The sequence below is a fragment of the Acomys russatus genome, chromosome 14 (assembly GCF_903995435.1).
Source record: "Acomys russatus chromosome 14, mAcoRus1.1, whole genome shotgun sequence".
Taxonomy (NCBI): Eukaryota; Metazoa; Chordata; class Mammalia; order Rodentia; family Muridae; genus Acomys; species Acomys russatus.
In genome coordinates this window covers 10,048,210-10,068,281 of record NC_067150.1, presented here as the reverse complement: position 1 = coordinate 10,068,281, position 20,072 = coordinate 10,048,210, and the positions used below count along the sequence as shown (strand labels likewise).

The following is a 20,072-nucleotide window of genomic DNA, read 5'->3' as shown; positions in this document are numbered from 1 at the left end:
CTGCACTCTCGTGTCCCACATCCTGCTCTCTCCTTTTTCACGTGGCATGTGTGTGGGCCTGTGTTGTTATGTTAACATTCCTGCCTCTCCACCTCGGTACAGATCATTTAGAACATAACTTCCATGAGGATAGTCTCGGTTCTATAGGCTGAACACTTGAAACAATGATTAATGCTAATATTTGCCAGTAAAACTTTGACAAGTGGAATGAGTGAGCAGATGAATGGATTAACTTTAACAGGAAGGAATCGTGTCCGTGCTTCCTGTGTGTCTGTCTTTTGTGGTGTGTGTGAGGTGAGCGGATGAGCACTAATCCTTGGTTTGAAAGAGAAAAAGGAAACTTATCTTCTGCTTACCTGAGTCTAGATTTCAAAAGAAAGCATACAAGACCCAGAGAAAGGAATCCTTTCAGAAGATGCTCTCTTAAGTGAAAACTCAGGTGATGGTCACGCTTCTTCTTGCATGTACCATCAAAATTCTAGGTGGGCCAGCCTACTCCAGTGCAGCTAAAAGTAACCAAGCCTCCTCCTTTCCTACCAACTGAGTCATTTCCCTCCTACTACAACCCACCATCTAAGAACCTGATACCTCAAAAAAGGAGAATTTGTTTGTCTTTGTTTCTTTCTTTCTTTCTTTCTTTCTTTTTTTTTTTTTTTTTTCTCTTATGTAGCCTTGGCTGTCCTGGACTCACATTGTAGACCAGGCTAGCCTCGAACTCACAAGGATCCACCTGCCTCTGTCTCCCAAGTGCTGGGATTAAAGGTGTGTGCCACTACCACCCAACTGAATTTGTTTGTCTTAAGAAAGAAATGCATGCATGTGACCACATGCTTATGTGTGAGCTGAAGATTAGAGTTCAGTCCTCCATGCTTGTCCACCAAGCAATCTCCACATATATTTTACTAAATGCCCATGAATGAAATTCCGTCTTGTCAACTTTGAACTTTATATATATTGAAATCTTTCTATAAATGAATCTTACTCTCTTTTTCTCCCTCCCACTTAACATGTGTTGCGTGTAGCTGTGTGGAACTTAACTATAAAAATGTACTCTATAAATCGAAGAGTTATGTTTCTGTTATAGTGCTATTTACAAATAGAACTACTACAGGCATTCTTGTAGATGTGCAGAGGAGTACACATGTGCATTTCATATGAGCCACGCCAGTGGGGAGAGCCCTCCTTGTGGAATCCCGCCAGGCCTGATGCTGTCCAGCATCTCAGTTTCATCTGACCTGGCAGCGTGCGTAGTGACGCTGTCATTGACATCTGACTGTTTCCTTGGTGTCTAATTCATGTTTATTATCTCTCTCTCTCTCTCTCTCTCTCTCTCTCTCTCTCTCTCTCTCTCTGTGTGTGTGTGTGTGTGTGTGTGTGTGTGTGTGTGTGTGTGTTGTTTTCCTATTGGATTTCTTTTCCTTACAGATTTCTGAGTTCTTACTGCTTGAGTAGTAACTCACACTACTTACTTTTGCTGCACGGATAAGTTCCCACTTCTTAGCTTCTCGTCTGATAATGTCTGGTGCTGATTTTGATATATGGAACTCTTACATTTGGGGGTAGTTGAGGTTATCAGTCTTTTTTCTTAAGTGCATGTTATTTTTTGCTTGAGAATATTCTTCCTTTGAACTCATGCTGGTAGTCTCTGTTAATAGCTTCATAGGCCTTTTTCAGGCCACCAGGCATTCATTTTATCTGTGATGTGATGGCCATGTTTTGACATTTACTTGAACAATTCTTGTTACCTCTTCCTTTCTTCTAAGATTTCTTTGCCCTTATATATTCAGGAGCCAACTGTCAAGCTCTGTACACTGGCAATTTTAAGTTGAATGGCATTATATTTGCAAATTTAAGAACTGATGTTTTATAATACTGAGTCTAGGAATGAAGTACGTGTTTTCTAAAGTATGTCAGTTTATTGTTTCTCTGAGTGTGTTTACACTACTGCCTCAGAGAAAACTCACGAGCTTTTGCTGGCTTTAGGTGTCATTAATAGTTAATGCTACTGTGAGTGATATTATTCTTAACTTTGGATCATTTGTAACTGATGTACACACGCATAATTGATTTTTACACATACCTATTTTAAATTCAGAGGACTCTCCAAACTGTTCTGTTAATTCAAGTGGTTTACTCTGAGTATTTGTATATACATACCGTCAGCCAATAACGATAATCTGTTTCTTTTTTCAGTCTCTTTCCGCTCTGCCTCCCCCTTTTCCTTGCTTTTGCTGGCTAGGACTTCCAGGACAGTGTTGAATAAAGATTCTTATCCCAGGCGTCCTGGTCTTTTTCTTGATCTGCAAGATAAAACCTTTAACTTACTTCTAAGTACAATTTTGATGGTTTGCAATGATATATCTTATGGTATTTTTGTTATTATTTTAGATTGCTGAAACAAAAACACTTAAAAATGTCTTAAATAGTATGTGATAGAAGGCTTCATTATGACGCTTTCATATATGCATATAATATATTGTGGTCACGGTCATGTCTTTTCCCCTCTTACTGATTGCACTTCCTCTTCCCGACTAATCCTTTTCTATTTTAACATCTCTTGTTTACTTCTATTTTGTGACCCAATGAGTTTCATTAGGGTTGCTTACAGGAGCATGGGCAGCTTGCCAGTGGCTGTACCACTGAAGAAAATGCCTTCCTTCCTTCCTCCAGAAAGCACTAGTTACCACTCATAGATCTTCAGAGAGAGCTGGGGCATTACGAGCCCTTCCCTCTTCTCTGGCAGGATGTTGACAAATCCAATCTTGTGTAGGTCCAGCACAGGTCATCTCAGCTTTTGAGGGCACGAGTGCAAGCACCACGTCATGCCTGAAGATTATTTTCCAACACCCTGTCACTTGCTTGGGTATTTCCATCCTTCCTGCCCCTTCCACCACGTTTTTCTGATCCTGGGAGGAGGGATACAGGTGTCCTCTCTAGGGCTGAGCATCCAGCAGCCATTTATTCTCAGCTCTGACTAGTCAGGAGTTTCTGCAGTCACTGCTACTTGCTTCACAAAGAAGCTTGAGCGTTGCTAGTCTGTAAGTGCAAGCTCCAGTTTTAAAATGATGAAGTCATCAAATACATTTTCTGTATTTGAGATTCCCTTTTAATCTTAGTGTGTGTAAATTTAAGTTTTACCTAGTTAGTCACTTATTGCCGGACCAAGCCATCAATGCACATAGAGTCAGTGTGCTCATATTTTACTTAGAGTTTTTGCATCAGTGTTCCAAAAGGGATACTAATTGTTTTCCTTTCTAGGAAGCATACTTTCTGTTCTCTGGGGAAATTGGCCCAGGACTGCAGTTGCATCTTTTTTTTTTTTTTTAATGGTTGGTAAAATCCCCTGATACAGCCATCTTGACTTTTGATTTTTTTTTTTTCCTCGAAGAGTTTGGCTGCTACTTCAGTTTCTTTGATGTTTATGGATATAGTTAATCTTCTTTTTTGGGGGGGGGGCATTGGTTTTGACAGGGTTTCTCTGTGTAGCCTTGGCTGTCCTGAAACTCACTCTATAGACAAGGTTGCCCTCGAACTCAGAGATCTGCCTGCCTCGGCCTCCCAAATGCTGGTGTTAAAAACCTGTGCTACCACCACCTGGCTTAATTTTCTCTTTTCTTGTGTCTGTTGTATTTTTCTAGAAATCTATCCCCTTAATTAAAAAAAAAAAAAAAGTATTAGTGTGAAATTGTCCATACTCTCTTTTTTTTTTCTGTTTTCTCTTTTTATTCTTGTTTTTTTCACTTCCTTTGTGTCATCAGCCTTTATAGTAATGGCCTCTGTTTTACCAGAGCTGGTTATTTGTGTCTTTTATTTTTGGTCTTCATCATTTTCACTGAAGGTCTTTCAAGTCTATTAAAATTCTCAAAAGTTTGGGTTTCTCTGTATTCTATCTTATGTTATGTTTCTATTTCACCAAGTTCTGGTCTTTTAGTTCCTTTTAGATTTTTTTAAAATTTATTTTTAGATAAATGCCTACCTACTTCATATAATTTTCTAGCCTACTGCCTTAACTATTTCTTCTGGGTTCTCATTTTTTCTTTAATATTATTTACCAGCTTAGCACAAACTTGAAAGGTGATATTTTCATTCTCATTTATGTAGAATGAATTTCCTCACTTAACTTTTTAGCTTATTCTTCTTAAGGGTTTATTTACAATTATATTTTCAGGGTTTTTGGCATTAATTTCTGACTTAATTGTTTTGTACTTATTGAAAATATTCTTGGTATTTATAATTTTTGACATTTGTAAAAACTTACAGCCATACTCTATGGTCAATTTTCTGAAGTATTTATAGTACTTGAAAAAAATGCATGTTGCAGTTTAGGAAAATATAATTGTGTTTCTGTTGCTTTTTAACTTGCTGCATCAGATTCTGAGTTGTGCTGTCATCTCAGGGTTCCTTCGTGGCTAAAAGGCTCTTGTATTAGGTGATAGGTGATGGGTATAATAGTATGGAAGTTTAGAGAAAGTCTTATTGCAGTCTGTAGTGAGTGTAGACTCAGGCAACATTTAGCATGTCACTAAAGAATATGTCTAGTTACCAATAACTTGGCTTGTATCAAGCTCCAAAGCAAAAAAGAATAATAACCTTCATGGTTAAAATATTGTTGAAGTATAAGATTTGAATAAATACTAGATAATAGGTAAGGGTGCTCAATTAATGAGCTGAATGAAATCTGGCTACAAGGGCTGGAGAAATGGCTCAGTGGTTAAGGGCACCGCCTGTTCTTCCAGAGGTCCTGAGTTCAATTCCCAACACCACATGGTGGCTCACAACCATCTATAATGTTATCTGATGCCCTCTTCTGCAGATTAAGCACTCATATACAATAAAATAAATAAATAAATACAAAATAAAATAAAAATGAAATCTGGCTACAAGTTTTTTTGTTTGTTACTTCCGTGTAGTCCTGATTCACATGACCAGGAATGAATTGATTTTACTCTAGAAAGAATGCTCAAATATAACTCTAAATCTAGCCAAATAGTGCAAAGGGGATAAGTATGGATGGTGAGATTGTGTGCCAGCTGTCTATGCTAAGTAGTATAGAAATTGAAACAGGATCATCACAGAGATGTGTATAAATGAAGGGGTAGATGGAAAATTGAGATATAGGACTTCTAAAAACAAGACAAAAGAAAAATGCTAAGACCATAAATACAGATTTTTTTTCTGTAAATACAGTGTTTTACCTGTGTGGAAACAAAACAAAACAAAAAACAGAAACAAAAACAAAAAAGAAGGTGCCAACACAAAAATGAGCATGTAGATCAGTGGAACAGGGAAAACACAACAGCAAAAACCTTTGACATAAGCCTACGCAGCCAAGTCCCATGGCTTTTTACAAAAGTGCTCAAAATAGTCATTGGAGAAAAGACAGTATGTATGTTCAACAAAGTGCTGGGAAAACTGGATTTCCATACTTGGAAGAAAAACTAGATCCTTATCTCTCACCTTTCATATAGATCAACTTAAGTGGCTTGAAACTCATATGGAAGAACCTCAAGTCTGAAGGTACTAGAAAAATATATGTATAGAGAGAATGGATAAAAACTTTCTGAAGTGGACTCCAGTAGCTCAGGAAATAGTTATCAGCAAATTGGATTTGAAGAAATTAAGAGGCTTCTTCCATACAGCAAAAAAGCTAAGTGAAGAGGCAGCTACATCTGCCAGCTGTCCATCTGACAGAGTATTAATACCCAGAGCACACACCAGCAAAGTGCTTCACATCCTTAGCCTTCTGGGAAATGCAGATGAAAACCCCCCCAGAGTCCATCTCACCCATGTCAGAATAGCTATCAAGAAAATGACAAAAATGCTGCAGAGGATTTGGAGAAAGGAATCTTCATTCACTATTGATGGAAGTACAAACTGATACAGTCACTATGGAAATTGCCCTGAAGGATTGTTGTTTGTTTTCAAAACCTGAAGATAGAGCTTCCATGGCGCACAGCCATTCCATCTGTAGACACTCAGAGGACTGAGTATCCTGCTAAAGAAATACTTGTACATCCATGTTCGTGCTAGAAAAAGGAATTGCTTAGGAAGACAAGTCAGCCTACCTGCTCATCAATAGATGAATAACTAATGAGAATGTGGGACATATACACGTTGGGATTTTCAACCATAAAGAAAAATGGAATTAAGGAGTTGGTAGAAAACGGATAGAACTGGAAAATATCTTAAGCGAAGTAACCCAGGCTCAGCCATCTCTAAATTTCAGTCATCTATGCTGTATTTGAAACCTATAAGTTATGGTTAATTGGATTAACATCTGACCATTTATGGGGAAATTCAATTTCTGGATTGTGTTCTATTAGCTAGCTATTGCTGTCCAAACTTAATTCCAGATATATTTCCTCTTCTGATTTCCACTGGGAAATAAAAGTAAATAAAAAGATACATTTGTGGCCTCAAGAAGGTAGACTACTCAAACAAGAGAGCAGGAGTGACTCATAAGAGAAAAGTAATAAACTTAATTGCATCTAATTTTTTCAAAAGGCATGTGACCTATACTTTAAATAGAGATTGTGGGTCAGTAGAAAGGTATTTGCAACAGTGTAATGGTCAGAATTGGTTCCAAACACCGAAAGTTTACAAGTTAACAAAAAAGCAGTTCAACTGGACAACTGACTTTAAAAAATTAACTGCCATCATAATCCACTGAACTGAGACTTGGGAAATGTTAGTAAACCAACAATAATGAGATAAATCAATCAAATTGTCAGAGTCCAAGAAGCCAACTAGCAAATGCACCTGGAGGAGGGAAGAAACAAAAGTGACTGTTGATTGGTGTGTTTTCAGGATAGCCACCAGGTAGACCACATTGACAGTGATGTGTACACATTCTATGCAACACAAACCTCCAAAGTCCTCATAATCAGATTTTTGTTTGTTTTGTTTTTTTGAGACAGGGTTTCTCTATGTAGTCTTGGTTGTCCTGGACTCACTTTGTAGACCAGGCTGAGCCTCGAACTCACAGAGATCCACCTGCCTCTGCCTCCCGAGTGTTGGGATTAGAGGCATGCACCACTGCCACCCAGCCATAATCAAATTTTCAATAAAAGTTTCAGGACAACTCAAAAGAAAGAAAAAAAAAAGAATAATCTTCAAAAGCCAAAATTGGGCAGGAATATTGGATGTCCACATACAAAAGAATGAATTTGGATTCCTACACAAATACTAATTTTCACTGAGATCATAGATTTAAAGGCCAACCAAGACAACAAAACCTTACTAGCTCGTCCAGCAAGTACTTCAGGACCTCAGATGAGGCACTGATTAGTGCCACAGATTCAGCACCAATGGTAGGCAGCAGCACAGAACATTGGTAACTTTTAAGACTTGTGCTGGGCATTGTAGTACATTCCTGTAATCCTAGCAGCTGCCAGGCCAAGCTCTACAGCCAAGCCTTGTCTCAAAACACCAACCCAAACAAAAAGATCAAAACTTGTGCACTTCAAAAGACAAACTCAAAAAAAAAAAAGACTTTTTACAACTCAGCAATAAAGCAAAAGATTTTAACAGAAATTTCTCCAAAAATAGGTGGAATGGTCAATAAGCCTCTGTAAAGACCCTCAATGTAATTAGTCACTAATTACATGTTAAAGCCAGGATGATCGCTCCTGAAATTTCTCCAAAAAGACAGAGAGGCTGTGCCATTGACACCCTCATAATTGTTGGTGGAAGAAAAAGACAATTGTGACAATTTCTCAAAATGTTAAAGAGAACTGTCAATTGGCCCAACAATTTTAGGTATCCAAGACAGGGTTGTACATGAATGTTCATAACAGTGTTGTTGTTAATGGCCTCAGAGTGAGAACAATGCAAAATTAGATCAACTGATGAGTGGAGAAGCAAAGTGTGGTCTATCTGTACACCACAGAACATTATTTGGACATAAAAAGAAACAAAATACTGGCATATAATACAACACAAATCTCAGGAATTTTCTGTGTCAAAGGAGCTAGGCACAAAAGACCACAATAAATTTCACTTACATTAAATATTAGGAATAGGCAAACTGAAAAAGTGGAGTTGCTTTGGTGTGCGTGGGTACAGGCAATGACTGAAGATAGAAGCATGCTAATTGGAGTGATAGAAATGCCTTAAGTTGCAGAGATAATTGTACAGCATTACATGGAAGGCGCACTTCAGCTGACCAGCACTGAAATGGACACCTAAATGTGTAAATTCTGTTTTAAAAACTGCCTGAAGCAGTTACCAAGTTGGGCTGTAGAGTTTTGTTTTGTTTGTTTTTATAGATGATCTGATTCCTGTTTGTTTGTTTGAGAGAGGGGTTGCCAGTGTAGCCCTGCCTGCCTCGGAACTCACCACTTAGCCTAGCTTCCCCTCGTTCTCACGGTCTTCTTGCCTCTTAGACTGCTGAGATTACAGCATTAACTACCATGCCTTGTATTTTATTTTAGTGTATCCATTTTTAAAGAAAGAATGGGACATGGTGGTGAGTTCAAAGCCAGCTTGGTCTATAGAGCTTATTCCAGGACAACCAGGGCCACACAGAGAAACCCTGTCTCTAAAAAAACCAACCAACCAACCAACAACAATAAAACCCACAGACAGCACAAATTCTTGGGCCCCAGTTACTAATTTAAATGTATGTAGCTGGGCATGGTGGCACATCCCTTTCATATCAGCACTTCCAGGATACCCAGGGCTATGAAGAGAGATCCTGTCTTGCCCCCCCACCCCCAAGCATAGATTTCAAGTCATTTAATTAGACTCCCCTTTAGATCTTTCCGGGTGTCCTCATTTCCAAAGGAAATGGCTGGATTCCTACTAGAGCGCCCATAGCAAACGTAGTTACTTGATTTCTGCTCCTTAAATACATTTAAGTTGACACGGGGAAACCAAAACATTCTCATAGAGTGAATACAGAGAAAGATGCAGTGGGGGAGAGCCTAAAAATGAGTGGATTCTCTCAGAGAAGAGAAGATCTTCAGCAACTAATCTGCAGTGAACATTCACACAACCCAAGTAGTTTCTGGAACTGGAAGCAATAGAAGGTTGCCTAATAAACTGTTGAAAACAAGAGGGGCAGGTGATTAAGGGCTTACTCCTGAGGTTTGCTGTCCGAATGATGCTTATCCAAAGACAGAGGAGAAACAGAGTGGGGAAATATACATGAAGCAACAATAAGGCTGTCTCACAGCAATGCAGATGAGTTTGTGTAAGGGGTGCCTAAAGATTCACCACTCATGTCTTAACAAACCAAAGGTTAGAGGACTTTAAAACACGGATACACACCCAGTGTGGTGGCACACACCTGTAATCCCACCACTCAGGAAGGAAGGGCCAGGTGGATCTCTGATTTGTTCAAGACCGGCCTGGTCTACAAAGTGAGTCCAGAATAGCCAGGGATACTGTCTCAAAAAACAAACGAACACACCATGGATGCACTAAAAGAGTGCAGAAAATGTGTATATAGGATTTTTAAACGATTAGCAAAAGGTTGGGTTTGGATTTTTGAGAAGACACCAATAAAAGAGTATCTAAAAGGAATTCTAAAAGGAAAGGAAGAACATAGACCAAAAGATATCTTCAGATGTTCCAATTGTGGCAAGCTGGTGTGGTACTTATGGCCATCTAATAACTTTAAGGTTCTTGTTCCATAGTTAGGAAGCATGACATGATCCCTACCTCACTGGAGCTGAAGCCAGAATTCGTCACACGCCACCTGCTGCAGCAAAGATGGTAGACATGGGCCTAGGAAGACCTAGGTAAATGTTGACACCTATCTTTGTAATGGATGTGGTGAGATTGCAAACACTAGTTAGAAATGGCTTTCACTCAGCATCTTTGGCACCTTCGATAAGAAAAGGTTTTATGACTACCCAGCACAGATTGCTGGCTATTCTTCCTGGATGCAGTCTTCAAACCGCGTTATGTTTCTTCGGGAGTTTTCTAGTCTCTGTGAAGTTCCCAGGGATGTTCCCAGTGAGTATACAGGGAAGGGACCTGTCAGGAACGGCCTGAGGGACCTGTCATAGTAGAGAGGTAATCCAGGAATTGTGAGGGATGACAAATGTCAGGATGCAGGCTGGGCAATATCTAGGTCTGCCCGTTCACCTTCAAGCAAGCATGGGGGCTCCAGGAGGAATATTTCTGAAAGGAGAAATCTGTTTTAGTGACCTAGTTTGCTTTGTGCATTTAGACTTAAATTCCTAGGAATCAATCAGGGAGTATGTATAAAACAGAGAAAAGGAAAAATAATAAAAATAGTTTATAAACAACTAGCAGTGCCATCACTGTTCACTGCACAAATCAGCTGTGGTTAATTTCACATGGCGAAGACTCGGGATTTTAACCAGGAACTGTCATAGATCGGTGGGGGGAGGGGGACAGGGATAGTCCATATGCGTTGGCATGGGACATCACAGAATCAATTCTACATGAGTTATAGTATGTGTCCATGGTATCTGAAATTGAAAAGTCTAAAGCCACAGGGAAAGCATAGTAAACACCTGAAGTACACAAGCAGTTGGCTTCGGGGAGCAGGAATGCAGGAGAGGATGTGTATGGATAAGGCGCTCTCCACTGTACACTGTAAAATTCACTGTAGCTGAAGCCGAAGGGAGACTGTTACTGTGTCGAATCATGTGCGTGACTTGCAGGCTCACTTGAGGAGTGCATGTAAAACTTATGGTTCAAGGTAATTCATTCACAGAGCGGCATAGCCTTGTGGGGGGTTAAGGACCTCTGCTGCTCTTTGTCATTGGATTACCATTATTACTAAACAGCAAAAAGTAACTGGAATGAAGTTAGTAAGGCCATGCTCAGTTTATCATAGCCCACACTTAAGTGGCAATGTGACGGTTATGTTGCTGGATTTAAAGGCCACATAATATAGCCTTTAACATTCCTGCCCAGTTCTTTCTATTTATTTCTCTATAGCCACATGTCCGGTATACTCCTAACTTGAATGTCCACAGAAAAGACTAGCATTTATTTGTAGACAGAAACATACAGGAAAAGCCACCTTTTATTTTAACCTTTTCATTTGCAGCTTATGAGGAATGGAACACTGAGGTTTGTGGGCCAGAGACGTGCATATGACATGGGAAGTGAAATAAACACAGCCCTAGAAGGGATGTCACTCCGCTTCTGAGTGACGGCTAGAGGTGAAAGCTGCCTGTCAGGCAAAGTGCCTTCTGGGGAACTCCCACTTGAGCAGTTTTCCTTAAGCACCTGCTAAACCATGGAGTAACCATGGAGTGTGGAAAGCAGACTTCTCCCCAGGGCCGGGGACTAGTAGAGAAAGACTTGATGCAGCAGGGTTTTGGCTTGGCCTGGAATGCAGGTATTAAAACTTTGGTGATGGGAGAAGGAAAAGACGTTTAGAGAAGAAGAGAACACAAAGTCGGGGTGATGGCCAGAAGTAGTTGACGTGAACCAAGAACTTAAACAAGGATCTGTCTAGCAGTACATTGGTGGTGGTGGGGGAAGCCATGAAGACAATAATTTTTAAATGGCATCATTTAAAAAGTTTTCCCTATATCCTCTTAAAGTGATAGTAACAATCTTTATAGTTTGAAAGGTGTTAAAGGAGTTAAGACAGCAGATAGTGGCAAAATGTGGAAGTTCCTTTTAGGAGTGTTCCTTCAACTTTGAGAGGCCATCACACTCAGGAAGATCTTTTCTAGTCCCACCACTTGCCGGCAAATTACATGAAGTCCCTGTTTTTAATAGCTCAGCACTATTCCCATTGTGTAATTGTACCACAAATCCTATTCCATTCTTCAGTGGAGGGACCTCCATGTTGTTTCCAGATGCTGCCTATTATGAAAAAAGCTGCTATCAATATAGCTGAGCAAATGTCCTTGTTGTGCGGCAGAGCATCTTTCAGCTGTATGTCCAGGGTTGTAGCTAGGTTCTGAGAGAACACTATTCCTATTTTTCTAAGAAGGAGCCAGATTGGATTCCAAAGTGGTTGCACAAGTTTTCACTATCACCAGCAATAGAGGAGCGGTCCCCTTTCTCCACATCCTCCCCAGCATGTGCTGTCACCTGTGGCTTATGATCTTAGCCATTCTGATTGTGGTAAGATGGACTCTCAGAGTTGAGTGAGGTAACCCAGAAAGACACACATGGTATACATAGTCACTTCTAAGGGAACATCTGTCCTATGAGACGGGATAAAGATGCTACAACCCACAGACCCAAGAAGCTAAACAACAAGGAGGATGCTTGACTCCCACCAGAAGGGCAAACAGAACAGACAGGGGAAGAAGCTGAAGAGAAGGAGCAGGCAGGGAGCCTAGCACAGATGCCCTGTGAAGGACTCCACCAGCAGGCGGTCCACGCGGAAGCTGAGACTCACAGCGAGTCTTTGGGAAGAGCACAGGGAGCCTCATGGAGACCAGGGGATAGAAATACATGGAGAAGAGGGGAGCCGCACAGGGAACCAACAGAGCCAAGGAGTCTGCTAGGTGAGGAGGGCTGCCCCCTTCTGTGGACCAGGGGAGGGGCGGGGGATTAGGGAAGAAGGAAGGAGGGTGGGAATAAGAAGAGAAAAGGAGGGGTATAGCAATCAGGATGTAAGTAAAATTTAAAAATAAAAATAAGCTAAAAAAGAAAGCATACATATTGGAGAGGCCTAGACTTCTTTACAGGAGAAAGGAGGGTATGTGTGGACCTGGGAGAAACCTGTGGCTTCTGTGTTAATCATTCAGGATGATTAGGAAACATCTCACCAAGGATGGGAGAAAAAAAAAAACTTAAAAAAAAAAAAAAGCTTTCGTGAGTGGCGGCGAAGCAGGATGGACCGCCATGAAGGCGTCGGGCATACTTCTGGAGTACAAGGTGGTATGGCGCTGCTTGCCCACCCCAAAGTGCCACCCGCCACCGCTGTACCGATTGCGCATCTTTGCGCCCAACCACGTGGTGGCCAAGTCCGGCTTCTGGTACTTCGTGTCGCGGCTGAGGAAGATGAAGAAATCGTCCGGGGAGAAAGTGTCCTGCGGGCAGGTGTTGGAAAGTCACCGCTTCGTGTAAAGAACTTTGGCATCTGGCAGCGCTACGACTCCCCAGTGGCATACACACGTACCGAGAGTACCAAGAGCTAACCACCGCTGGCGCCGTCACCAATGCGACCGCGACATGGGTGCCCGGCACTGTGCCCGTGCGCACTCCATCCAGATCATGAAGGAGGAAGAGACTGCAGCTGGTAAGTGCCGCCGGCCAGCTGGTAAACAGTTCCAGGACTCCAAGACCAAGTTCCCGCTGTCCCACCGTGTGTTGTGACGCCAGCACAAGCCGCGCTTCACCACCAAGAGGCCCAGCACCTTCTTCTAGACCCAGAGGCGCACTGAATAAAACTCTAGAGGGGAAAAAAAAAGAAAAGACAAAGGTATAATTCAGATTGTGGATACCAGTCTCTGTCTATTTGGGTCCCCCTGGCTAAGCTACTCTGCTACTGGCACTGGCTGGGCCTTTAGTTCCCAACTTACTGTATGAACACAAGAGCCCTAAATTTTAAACTAAAATACCAGGAGTTCACTGTGTCCCTGGCCCTGGTCAGTCACTCTCAAGATCTGCCTGCCTCCGAGTCCTGAGAACTGGGATTAAAGGTGTGTGAAAAAAGGCATTTTGCACTCAACGGAAGTTGGGTGGGGCCCAGTGAGGTGAAGCGGGTGTGGAAGCAGGGATTACAGCATGGGCCTCCTTGGCTATAAAGGAGGGAGAGACAGGGCTCCAGCTTCCCAGGAAGCGGAAGTTCCACAGGAGGCAGCTTCTCTCTGCTGCTGGACTCTCCTCAGCCAGGTCTCCCCGACGTTGGTGTAGGGTAAGCCGTCCATGTCTCTCTTCTCACCTTTTGGATTTTGTTCCTCTGAGAACATGACTGGTGCCAATCTTCAGCTTTAGTGTGTCTGTTTACCTGGGATTTCTTTGTCGTCTCTCCTCATAGGGATGTCTTTTAAGCCTGATTATTATTGGGTGGTCACCAGCGAAGACTGTTGGGACATAGGTTAGGTTCAACGGAAAGTCTGTTTTCACTGGCCAGCAACTACACGGGTGTTGGGGATCCCAGTGTAGCAGGGAGCCTTTCTCAAGTCAGCTTCTTTATGGGGGACACCATGTTTTGGGATTAAAGGTGTGGGCAACCATCCAACTTGATCTGCCATTCTTTTATTTACTTTTTTTTTTTTCAAGACAGAGTCTCTGTTTAGTCTTGGCTATCCTGGACTCCCTTTGTAGAGCAGGCTGGCTTTGAACTCACAGCGATCTGCCTACTTCCAACTCCCAAGTGCTGGGATTAAAGGCATGTGCTACCACACCCAGCTGATCTGCTGTTCTTAATGTTAGCTTTCAGTTTGTTTCACCGTGGCCAAGACTGTCCCCAATACTGTTGGTATGAGGTTTAAAGTTGTTATTTCTCAATATTGATCAAAGCTTGAGAGTGTTTTATACACATAAAAAGTCATCCACCCCTCCCGAGTTATAATACAAGAACTGCCACAGCAACCACTGGAGCGCGAATCTACAAAATACATTGATGGTTTACTAGGGTGCCACACCCCAAGACTGACAGGGCCAGGGACACAGTGGACTCAGAAACGAAACTGTTACCCTAGTCTGTTTCTTGGTTTTTGTTGTTTTGTTTTGTTTTTCTTTTTTCTTTTTTTTTTTTTTTTCTTTTTCTTTTCTTTTTTTTCTTTTTTTTTTTTTTTTTTTTTTTTTTTTTTTTTTTGGTTTTTTGAGACAGGGTTTCTCTGTGTAGCCTTGACTGCCTTGGACTCACTTGTAGTCCAGGCTGGCCTTGAACCTACAGCGATCCGCCTGCCTCTGCCTCCCGAGTGCTGGGATTAAAGGCATGCGCCACCACGCCCGGCTTTGTTTTGTTTTTCAAGACAGATTTTTCTATGTAAACTTATCTGTCCTGGACTAGAATTTGTAGACCAGGCTGGCCTTGAACTCACAGTGATCCACTTGCCTCTGCTTCTTTAGTCCTGGGATTAAAGGCGTACACCACCACACCCAGCCCCAGTCTGTTCCTAAGGTAATTGCCCCCCCACCAATCTGGGATTAAAGGTGTGACCACCAGGCCTGGCCTAAGGCAGGTTTTTATGGGAAAAACTATAACCAGAAAGCAACCAGGTAACCAGGTAGGAAGCAAGGAGAGGGCAACATTATGTTATTTTGACTAGCTTAACACAAGAAGAATCCATTCTGTTCCATGCACAGTGTATCCAGGTAGCTACACGAATCACTTTAAGCTCATTGGCTAGGATATGATATTGAGGTCTTTGCAGTTCCCCACCCTTCCTGGAGAATGGAGCATATAGCATGGCATCGTGGTTTTGTTTAAGTAGAACATTCCAGCAGACGGTCCAACAAGTATTGAATTGTAAGTAAACCGCTATTGGAGCTCCCAGGCAGGTAGAGCCTAAGATCAGGACCCTACATCACCTTACCATCAAAATGGAGACTTGAAGACAAAACCCTTTGTGTTGTGATGAAGACAAGAGCAGGTGTGAATAGCAGAGCTACAGTTTCAAGTGCTTACGACACTGCAGCCCCTGACTCTTCCAGAAAGGCTGTATCTGTTTAAACCCAGGCTGTCCTGGAACTCACTCTATAGACCAGGCTAGCCTGGAACTCAGAGATCTGTCTGCCTCCAGAGGATCAGGATTAGGATTAAAGGCAAGGGCCACCACACCCTAATCAAAAGCCTTTTCTCACTTTGGGGTTGTTTGCATTCCAAGGAAGTTGGGTGGGGCCCAGTGAGGTGAGCAGCAGTAAGAGGCGTGACGCTGAAGCGGGTGTGGAAGCAGGGATTACAGCATGGGCCTCCATGGCTATAAAGGAGGGACAGACAGGGCTCCAGCTTCCCAGGGAGCGGAAGTTTCACAGGAGACAGCTTCTCTCTGCTGCTGGACTGTCCTCGAGCAGGTCTCCCCGCCGTTGGTGTAGGGTAAGCCATCCATGTCTCTCTTCTCACCTTTTGGATTTTGTTCCTCTGAGAACATGACTGGTGTCAATGGTTCCTAAAATTCAATTCCCCTACTGAGCATTAGAAAATGCCTCCGATCTTCAGCTTTTTGTGTGTGTGGTCTGAGATTTGTTTTCTCCTCTCATGGGGATGTCTTTTAGGCCTGAGTATTATTGGGTGGCCACCAGAAAAGACTGCTAGGATGTGGATTTGAGCCAATGGGAAGAGTGTTTTAGCTTTCGGGAGCTATGGTGTGTGTTGGGGATCTCAGTGTAGCGGTGAGCCTTTCTCCTTGGCTTCTTTCTGGGAAGCAGAGTGTTTTTTTTTTTTTAATTAATTTTATTAATTTATTCATATTACATCGATTGTCAGCCCTTCCCCTGTTTCCTCCCATTCTTCCCTCCCTCCCACTTCCCCCCTTCTCCCCTCCCCAATGTCTGTGATTGAGGGAGACCTCCTTCCCCTATATATGCTCTTAAAATATCAAGTCTCTTCTTGGTAACTTGCTATCCTTCCTCTGAGTGCCTCCAGGTCTCCCCATCCAGGGGACATGGTCAGAAAAGGGGCACCAGAGTTCCTGTGAGAGTCAGAGAAGCAGAGTGTTTTGAGGCAGAGTTTCTCTGTGGGATGGCTCTGGTTGTCCTGAACGTGCCCCCCCCTGCTCCCCCCGCCCCCCCTCGTAGACCAGACTTGCCTCCAATCAGAGATTTGTATGGCTCTGCCTGGGGAATGCTGGTATTAAAGGTGTGTGCCAGCAAGCCCAGCTGAGTGAGATTTTAATAACAAAAAAACAGAACTAGACAAACAAAAGACACGACGCATATTACCATTGTCATATTTTGGTTAATGAAACAGGAAGGAGGAGGCCCTGTTTGTCCCTGTAAAGACTTTGGTGGACTGCATCTGTGATTTGGTTCTGGCAGGTCTACCTGCCTGTTTTCACTTCCTGAATACTGTCATGGTGTCAGTTATCCAAGGTCTGGGCCCCTTTGACCTTCCCCAGTGGCCATGATGAATGAGTCAAAGTATGGACTCCTGGTATTTTGGATTAAAATGCAGGGCCCTTGTGTTCATGCAGTAAGAGTGGGAGCCAAAGGCCCAGCCAGTGCCAGTAGCAGAGTAGCTAGCCAGGGGGACCCAAATAGACAGAGACTGGTATCCACAGTCTGAATTATACCGTTGTCTTTTTTTAAGTTTTTTTTTCCATTCTTGGTGAGATGTTTCCTAATCATCCTGAATGATTAACACAGAAGCCACAGGTTTCTCTCAGGGCCAAACATGCCCTCTTTTCTCCTGTAAAGAAGTCTAGGCCTCTCCAATAAGTATGCTTTCTTTTTTAGCTTATTTTTATTTTTAAATTTTACTTACATCCTGATTGCTATACCCCTCCTTTTCTCTTCTTATTCCCACCCTCCTTCCTTCTTCCCTAATCCCCCGCCCCTCCCCTGGTCCACAGAAGGGGGCAGCCCTCCTCACCTAGCAGACTCCTTGGCTCTGTTGGTTCCCTGTGCGGCTCCCCTCTTCTCCATGTATTTCTATCCCCTGGTCTCCATGAGGCTCCCTGTGCTCTTCCCAAAGACTCGCTGTGAGTCTCAGCTTCCGCGTGGACCGCCTGCTGGTAGAGTCCTTCACAGGGCATCTGTGCTAGGCTCCCTGCCTGCTCCTTCTCTTCAGCTTCTTCCCCTGTCTGTTCTGTTTGCCCTTCTGGTGGGAGTCAAGCATCCTCCTTGTTGTTTAGCTTCTTGGGTCTGTGGGTTGTAGCATCTTTATCCCGTCTCATAGGACAGATGTTCCCTTAGAAGTGACTATGTATACCATGTGTGTCTTTCTGGGTTACCTCACTCAACTCTGAGAGTCCATCTTACCACAATCAGAATGGCTAAGATCATAAGCCACAGGTGACAGCACATGCTGGGGAGGATGTGGAGAAAGGGGACCGCTCCTCTATTGCTGGTGATAGTGAAAACTTGTGCAACCACTTTGGAATCCAATCTGGCTCCTTCTTAGAAAAATAGGAATAGTGTTCTCTCAGAACCTAGCTACAACCCTGGACATACAGCTGAAAGATGCTCTGCCGCACAACAAGGACATTTGCTCAGCTATATTGATAGCAGCTTTTTTCATAATAGGCAGCATCTGGAAACAACATGGAGGTCCCTCCACTGAAGAATGGAATAGGATTTGTGGTACAATTACACAATGGGAATAGTGCTGAGCTATTAAAAACAGGGACTTCATGTAATTTGCCGGCAAGTGGTGGGACTAGAAAAGATCTTCCTGAGTGTGATGGCCTCTCAAAGTTGAAGGAACACTCCTAAAAGGAACTCTACTGTTTTAACAGAAGCAGAAACTTTCAATGCCGGGAAGTCCTGATCACCTGTCCAATTTGTTGGTAAAGCATCAGCTTTAGTCAAAGCATTAGTACCCTGCCCTCCATGTGGTCTCAGAGGCCTGCTAATATTTCTATGGAAAGGTCGTTGTCCATGCACAAAGCAGAAGGCAGACATCTGCTACTTTGAGAGGGGTGTAGGTAAAAAGTTTGGATGATAGACACGTTTCAGTGCTCTGTGAGTCCCCTCACATGAACCTGGGCTGTCCCAGGTCACTGTAAGTTTTGTCAGTCAGTGGGCTGACAGTCTGCTTAGTTCTCATCCTGTGCATTATGGAGGCCAGGCAGGGAGGCACAGCCAGACATCTTGACCCCTTCCTGCCTGGGAATGGTGAACTATAGGCCCAGGGTCCTTTCCTGTGGCAACGAGTTTGATTCTCCAAGTTTTCCCTGTTTTCCGTAGTTCAGGATCGTCGTTATGGAAGTGCTAGATGTATAATATTATGGTATTGAATTGAATTTTCCTGTTGGGTACTGTTGGGGGAGGGGCTTTTTTCTAAGTGTTTATCCAAGTGTTTTCAGGAGGCCCAGGGTGTCCAGCCCCCTTACTTGCAAGGGAAACCAGCTGAGACTGCTGGGACATGGGTTTGGCTGGCCTGCAACCACAGCGGGTGTTGGGGTCCCAGTGTAGCACCGACCCTTTGTCAAGTCAGCTTCTTGGGGAGGGGGGTGGCATGTTTTGACACAGGGTGTCCAGTGTTGTAGCTTTGGTAGTTTTGGACCTTCCTTTGCAGGCCAGACTTGCGTCAGCTATGAGCTATGCCTGCTTCTCTGCCTCCCCAGTGCTGGTATTAAAGATGTGTGCTACCCCTGGCCAGATGTCAGGGAGAGGTTTTAAACACACACACACACACAAAAACTCCACATGTAATCTGGTATTTATACTTCAGTTGACAAAAGCAGTTATCCTGAAGCAGAACTACAGAAGCCAATAAGCAAGGTTATTTTAAATTGGATGACTGAACATTTCATATCCCAATTATTCAGCATAAGATTAATGTAATTTCCAGCCAAGGACAACCTTGAATTCTTGATCTTCCTCCTGCCAACTCTCACGTGCTGGGGACACCTTGGTGTCACTTAGTGTAAAACCTAATTTTTGTCCACCTGAGTTTAAGCTATTTATGGCTCCTTACCAGTCTTTTCTTTTGAGTTTGCATCCTGTCTAACTCCATATTTCTCTTGTCCACTTCTTCTCATTAGGGTTGGGATTCATCCTTCTGAAGAGACCTCAGCTGTCCCTGCCTTCCAGGCCACCAGAAGAGACCTGTAGGTGCCAGGCCTGCAGGGAACTGCTTTGGGTAGCCGACTGAGGGAGGGAGGCCTGCACTGGCCCTCTGATCCATAGAGACACTCATTCCTCCAGGTAAAAAGCGCTGGTCTAGGAAGCCACGAAGGCTTCCCTTTTCTCACATTTCCTGGGCTTTCTTGGAGAGTGGAGAGGAGAAGGTTCCTGCTCCATAGATCAGCGTCTGCTCAAACTTGTGATTCTCCTGAGAGCCATATTTAATCTTTAAATGTAGTCTTGACCACCAGGAACCAGAGCAGTAGGAGAGAGAGAAGAAGGATAAAGGCGAGCCTCAGGAGAGAGGAGAGAGTGAAGAAAACACTGCGGGAAAACAGGAAGGAAAGAAGACAACTTACAGAGAGACAGGAAGTGCTCTCCTGAGAAGCTCAGGCACTCAGAGCAGCCAAGGCCCCAGGCTGTGCTGCTGAGCTGCTGTAGCC

The 20,072-nt window shown here is 43.2% G+C and overlaps 1 pseudogene; it reads left to right on the top strand.

Moving 5' to 3' along the window:
* The first annotated feature begins 12,765 nt into the window (after window positions 1-12,765).
* LOC127197943 (60S ribosomal protein L18a-like) lies at window positions 12,766-13,317 on the top strand (annotated as a pseudogene).
* Window positions 13,318-20,072: the final 6,755 nt, after the last annotated feature.